Genomic DNA, 7538 nt, shown 5'->3' with positions numbered 1-7538 from the left:
AAAGTTCCAGTTCAGAAAATCTGAACATTAATCCATTAATCCTTCCCTCCTTATGCAAATCCAGAATGAATATTAATAATTAAACTAAAGGTTTTAGAAATGAGAATAAATAAAGTTTGGAGAGACTCCAGTCAGACAGCATCTGTGGAGAGAGAAAACAAGCTAACAGTGATGTTCAATATGACTTATGGGGCATGTTTTTATAGTGAGGAGAAAGATTTAAAAGGAACTAAGGGGCAACTTTTTCATACAGAGGGTGGTTCGTATGTGAAATGAAATGTCAGAGGAAATGGTAGATGCAGTTAGAGTAACAACATTTAAAATATATTTGGAAAGGTACATAATAGGAAAGTTTAGAGGGATCCGCCCTAAACACAGGCAAGTAGGACTAGTTTAGTTTGGCAGTTGAACCAAAGGGTCTGTTTCCCTGCTGTTGACTCTATCACTTGAAATATAACTAACTGTTCAGCATTTTCTGTTCGTATTTCAGATATCCAGCACCTGCAGTATTTTGCTTTGATTTTAATGTTTCAGGTTGATGACCATCAATGCTGTTGGTTTGATCGTATTTGTATAAAAACTGCTAGAAAATAGCTGTTTCCAAGATTTTTCAATCAAATTGTAATGTAGAATCCAGACACTAGGTTCAATAGATATAAATTACGATTAGCAGTGCATTTAAAACAGTCTTTTTTTTTTCAGATATCTGTGCCACCCTGCACCCCCAGAGAGTGGAGTTACATAGGAAACTGGAGCAGGAATGGGCCATTTAGCCCTTCAACCTTTCTCCACCATTCAGTACAGTCATGGCTAATCATCCAACTCAGTACCCTGTTCTCATTTCCTCCCCATATCCTTTTATTGGTTTTGTCTAAAAGTCAGAGTATTTTGGCCTGTTTCCTGGGGCAGAGAGTTTCACTGGTTAACCACCCTCTGGGTAAAGACATTCCTATGGCCAACCCCTTAGACTATGATGATGTCCCCCTCCCCAATCAATCATTGAGAGCATTCTTCCTGCATCTACCCTGCTTAATTCTGTTAGAATTTTATCAGTTTCTATAAGATTCCTCCCTTACTTTTTTAAACTCTCATGAATATAGCCCACTCAATTCAGTCTTTTCCCCATATATCAGACCTGCCATTCCAGTACTCAGTGTAGTAAGCCGCCTTTGTCTTCCTCTGTAGCCAGATCATCCTTCCTCAGATAAGGAGACCAAAACTGCATGCAATACACCGAGGTCCTGCAGAATTAAAGTGAGTTGTTGCTGTTGTAGTTGAATCCTCTCATTGTGAAGACCAGTATACCATTTGCTGCCTTCACTGCCTGCTGCATCTGCATGCTGACATGGTGATCTTTCAGCTTTTATTTGAGCACCTACTCAGTGAATCTCTGAACTCTATCCCCAAGCGTATTTTGTCTAGTTTTAGCTGGAAACTTGTAAATGAATGGGTGCTGATTAGAAAGAATTGCCCACAGGACACCAAAAAAGCTGTATACCTAGGTATTTGTCCCAGGTGACAATGGTTAGTAGGGGAGGTTTAGATTTGTTTTTGGACCTTTGTTCCAAATTACAGGGTCAGTAGAAAGATATTTTGAGCCAGTTGTAGGTAACCAGTTTTAGGCTGATGGAAGTAAAAAAAATTAGAACATTACAGCGCAGTACAGGTCCTTCGACCCTCAAAAATACTAGCATTCTGCTCTGATTCCTTCATTGGAGGAGCACAGAGGCCTCTCAGGGGTTTGGAGAAATGGGGACAGGAGAAGTCAGACCTTGGAAGGATTTGAAAAGGAAGTTGAGAATTTGAGTTGCTTGACTGAGAGCCATCAAAGAGAAGTGAATACAGGAGCAATAAGGATGAAATACAGGACATTGGGAAGTCTTAGAAAGTGCCGGAATAGTCAAAATGTTAACTCTGTCTCTTCAGATGAAGCCAGAACTGCCGAGTTTCCCCAGCTCTGTGTTTGAATACAGGAGCCATGACTGAACAGGATTTGATGGAAGAAAAGATGTCAGCAACAGAATTTGGAATGACTTCACATTCACAAAATATGAGGGACAAGCCAGGAGTGTGAAGGATTAGTTAAGTCAGGACTTGTGCAGAGAGTCTCTGAGGAAGGATAGACTGTTTGTCAAAACAGTCAAAGTTGCAGTCACTGTGATGGGCTGAAGTGTGTCTATTTTAATGCACGAAGTGTTAGGAATAAGTGGGATGAACTTGGTGCATGGCTTAGTACTTGGAATTACAATGTTGTGGCCAGTACGGAGACTTGGACAGGGGCAGGAATTGTTTTTGGATGTTCTGGGATTTAGAGTTTCAAAAGGAATGCGAAGGGAGGTAAAAGAGATGGGAGAGTGGCATTGCTAATCAGGGAGGTCATTGAGGAGGGTTTGTTCACTGAGTTATTATGGGTGGAAGTCAGAAACAGGAAAGGAGCAGTCACTATTTCTATAGAGCCCCCAATAGCAACAGAGACACGGACGACCAGATTGGGATGTAGACTTTAGAAAGGTCCAGAAGTGACAGGGTTGTTATCATGGGTGATTTCAACTTCCCTAATATTGATTGGAACCTCTTTACTGCAAATAGTTTGGATGGAGCCATTTTTTGTCAGATGGATCCAGAAAGGTTTTCTGAATCAATATGTAGTTATGCCCACTAGAGGGGAGACCATATTTTATTTGGTGCTTGGCAACGAACCAGGCCAGGTGTCAGCTCACTCGGTGGGAGAGCATTTTGGTGATAATGATAACAACTCCCTGACCTTTACTATGATCATGGAGAGGGATGAGAGCAGACAGTATGAGAAAGTATTTAATTGGGGGAAGGGTCATTACAATGCTATTAGGCAGGAACTGTGGAGCATAAATTGGGAACAGATGTTCTCAGGGAAATGCATGACAGAAATGTGAAAGGGGAGAAATGTCAAAACATTCAGTATGATAGAGGAAAAACACAGTTAAGGAAAATGTCAGTGAGTCAGCAAAAGATAGTTTGTGCTCCTTACCCTCAACTGTTTTGGCAAACAATTGTAATTTAGCTTGATCTGCTATAGGAAATGATTACTCGCTTATTCAAGGCAATGGGTGATTGACCCTGTCAGGGAGATAGGGCAAAATTATTGTGTAGGAATTACCAAGAAAATACATTTGACTTTCTACCAAGTTGATAGGGTTGTTAAGAAGGTGTGTGGTGTGTTAGCTTTTATTAGTAGAGCGATCGAGTTTTGGAACCATGAGGTCACTGCAGCTATACAAAAAAGCAGATAACACTGACAGAATTTTAGACAAACAATCCTGAATTGAGCAGGATGTTGGGGATTGAAAGCAATGTGAAGGCAAGTCCTTATAATATGGTGCCCTCTGCTGGCTGGATTAGGTGCCTCAGTGGAGGATTGTATACGTATTGGAGAGGGAGTAGAAGACAAGTTAGGTTCATCACTGACTTATTCAAGGCAATGGATAACTTACCGTGTCAGATTAAGCAGGATTAACCACACAGTGTTTATTAATTTACAACAACGGTTCCAGAAATGAGACACTAAGTTAGAAAGGAGAAGGCTGAGGAAAGATTCGGTAGAAGTTTTCAAAATCATGAGGGCGTTCGGGGACAGTGAATAGGAAGAAACTGCATCCAATTGTAAATGGATCAAACTTGTAAAAACATCAAGAACCAGAGAGCAGAGTTTTAAAATAATTTTCAAAAGAAGCAAATATGAGGTGAGAGAAAATGTTCTTTCAAAGTGAATAGTTAAGGTCTGGAATGCACTGCTTGGTAATATAGTGGAGACAAGTTCAAATGAGGCATTCAAGAGGGTATTGAATGAATATTTAAATTGACATGAATACTTGGGTACAGTTCGGATCATAGTAGAGGAGATGTTGGATGTATTAGAATGTACGAAGGTGGATAAATCTCTTGGTCCTGACCAGATGTATCCATGAACACTGCAAGAGGCTAGAGAAGAAATTCCGTGGGCCCTGGCTGATATTTTTGCATCATCATTATGCACAGGTGAAGCCCTGGAAGATTGGAGGGTAGGGAATATTGTGCCCTTATTCATGAAGGGCTACAAAGAAGAACCTGGGAACTGTTGACCAGGAAGCCTAAAATCTGTGGTAGGTAGGTTACTTGAGAAGATTCTGAGAGATGAGATATATGTGCATTTAGAAAGACAGGGTTTGATCAGGAATAGTCAGCATGGCTTTGTGTGGGAGATCATGCCTCAAATTTATTAAGTGTTCCTTGATGAAGTGACCAGGAAAGTTGATGAGGGCAGAGTGGCAGACATAGTCTATATGGATTTCAGTAAGGTTCCACATGGTAGCCTGCTCTGAAAGGTTAGATCGCATAGAATCCAGGACGAGCTGGCAAATTGGATACACAATTGGCGTGCTGGTAGGAAGCAGAGGGTAATAGGGGAAGGATGCTTGTCAAACTGGAGGCTTCTGACTAGTGGAGTGTCTCGGGTTGGTGCTGGGCCCATTGCTGTTTGTTATCTATATCAATTATTTGGATGAGAATGTAAAAGGCATGATGAGTAAGTTTGCAGCTGACACTAAGTTGAGGTATCATGGACAGTGAGGAAGGTTATCAGAAATTGTTTTGGGACTACTGCTGTTTTTCATTTTTATAAATGACCTGGATAAGAGCATAGAAGGATGGGTTTGTAAATTTGCGTATGACACTAAGGTCGGTGGAGTTGTGGACGGTGAGGAAGGTTATTGTGGGTTACAGAGGGACAAAGATATGCTGCAGAGCTGGGCTGAGAGGTGGCAAATGGAGTTTAATGTATAAAAGTGTGAGGTGATTCACTTTGGAAGGAGCACTAGGAATGCAGAGTACTGGGTTAATCTTAAGACTCTTGGTAGTGTAGATGAGCAGAGAGATCAGTGTCCATGTACGTAGATCCCTGAAAGTTGCCACCCAGGTTGATAGGGTTGTTAAGAAGGTATACGGTGTTAAGAAGCTTTTATTAATAGAGCCATCGAGTTTTGGAACCATGAAGTCACTGCAGCGGGGCGGTGTGGACTTGTTGGGCCGAAGGGCCTGTTTCCACACTGTAATGTAATGTAATCTAATCTAATCACCCTAACAGGAATATACTTTCTCTGGACTCTCATTATCTCATTTCTGAAGGCTTCCCATTTGATTGGGGGGTGGGGGAGTGGTGGTGGCAGATGTTCACAGGTAAAGGGATGGTTGGTTGGAAAATGGGAAGCCTTCTGAAATGAGATAGCGAGAGTCCAGAGAAAGTATATTCCTGTCAGGGTGGAAGGAAAGGCTGATAGGTATAGGGAATGCTGGATGACTAAAGAAATTGAGGTTTTGGTTAAGAAAAAGAAGGAAGCATAGGTCAGGTATAGACCAGATTGATCGAATGAATCTTTAGAGTATAAAGGCAGTAGGGGTATACTTAAGAGGGAAATCAGGAGGGCAAAAAGGGGACATGAGATAGCTTTGCCAAGAGTTAAGGAGAATCCAAAGGGTTTTTATAAATACATTAAGGACAAAAGGGTAATAAGGGAGAGAATAAGGCCCCTCAGCAAGGCGGCCTTTGTGTGCAGGAGATGGGGGAGATACTTGCATCAGTGTTATGATACATCCCCAGGACCTGATCAGGTATACCCTAGTACTCTGTGAGAAGCTAGGTAAGTGTTTGCTGGGCGCCTTGCTGAGATATTTGTATCATCGATAGTCACAGATGAGGTGTTGGAAGACTGGATGTTGGCTAACATGATTCCACGGTTTAAGAAGGGTGGTAAGGACAAGCCAGGGCACTATAGACCAATGAGCCTGACGGTGGTGGACAAGTCACTGGAAGGAATCCTGAGGGGCAGGATATACATGTGTTGGAAAGGCAAAGACTGAATAGGGATAGTCAATGTGACTGTACTTGGAAAATCATGTCTTTAGATTTTGGAAGAAGTAACAAAGAAGATTGATGAGGGCAGAGATATGGATGTGATCTATCTGGACTTCAGTAAGGTGTTCAACAAGGTTTCCCATGGGAGACTGGTTAGCAAGTTTAGACCTCATGGAATACAGGGAGAAGTAGCCATTTGGATACAGAACTGGCTCAAAGATAGAAGATTAAAGGTAGACGTCAAAGGGTGGTGGTGGTGGTTGGTTGTTTTCCAGACTGGAGGTCTGTGAACAGAGGAGTGCCCTCTACTTTTCGTCATTTATATAAATGATTTGGATATGAGCTTAAGAGGTATAGTTAGTAAGTTTGTAGATGACACCAAAATTGGAGGTGGAGTGGACAGCAAAGAGGGTTACCTCAGATTACAACAGGGTTTCGATCAGATGAGCCAATGGGCTGAGAAGTGGCAGATGGAGTTTAATTCAGATAAATGCGAGGTGCTGCATTTTGGGAATGCAAATCTGAGCAGGATTTATACACTTAATGGTAAGGTCCTAGGGAATGTTGCTGGACAAAGAGACCTTGGATTACAGGTTCATAGCTCCTTGAAAGTGAAGTCGCAGGTAGATAGGATAGTGAAGGCGGTGTTTGTTATGCTTTCCTTTACTGGTCAGAGTATTGAGTACAGGAGTTGGGAGGTCATGTTGCAGCTGTACAAGATATTGGTTAGGCCACTGTTGGAATATTGCATGCAATTCTGGTCTACTTCCTATCGGAAAGATGTTGTGAAACTTGAAAGGGTTCAGAAAAGATTTACAAGTATGTTGCCAGGGTTGGAGGATTTGAGCTAAAGGGAGAGGCTGAACAGGCTGGGGCTGTTTTCCCTGAAGTGTTGGAGGCTGAGAGGTGACTTAATAGAGGTTTATAAAATAATGAGGGGCTTGGATAGGGTAAATAGACAAAGTATCTTACCTGGAGTAGGGGAGTCCAGAACTAGAGGGCATAGGTTTAGGATGAGAGGGGAAAGATATAAAAGACGGTGGTAAGTGTATGGAATGAGCTGCCAGAGGAAGTGGTGGAGGCTGGTACAATTGCAACATTTAAAAGGCATCTGAATGAGTACATGAATAGGGAAGGTTTGGAGGGATATGGGCCGAGTGCTGGCAGTGGGACTGGATTGGGTTGGAATATCTGGTCAGCATGGATGAGATGGACCGAAGGGTCTGTTTCCTTGCTATGCATCTCTGAGACTCTATGTGGTCACAGTAGCACCTTGTTCAGTTGTAGTCAGACTTTTCTGATGGGAGGGTGGAGAAAGAATGATGGGAAGGAAGCTTGGCAGCAGTATGAGGGGGTGGAGTGTCAGAGTGTTACACATTCTCATCCTTCTTGAAGTGTAAATCCACAAAGATCAAACCAGCTGACTGAGGTTTTTGTTTTGTGTTTTATTTTGTTGCTGAAGTCAATGTCAAAGGCTGTGTTTGCACTGGGAGCATTTTGATATCTTACCCTTTCCTCTCTATTTGGAATTGAACAGGTAATGATGGACCTGGGCAGTGTAATGGCCCTGTTGAGGGGGATGTGGTTCCATGACTATTGGAGTTTGGGGGTGGGGGATTACTCTGCACTGAGCCATTTACTAATCAACACATGGCAGGTAAAAAGAACATTC

The sequence above is a fragment of the Chiloscyllium punctatum genome, chromosome 37 (genome assembly GCF_047496795.1).
Source record: "Chiloscyllium punctatum isolate Juve2018m chromosome 37, sChiPun1.3, whole genome shotgun sequence".
Lineage (NCBI taxonomy): Eukaryota > Metazoa > Chordata > Chondrichthyes > Orectolobiformes > Hemiscylliidae > Chiloscyllium > Chiloscyllium punctatum.
This window is presented reverse-complemented; position numbering follows the sequence as displayed.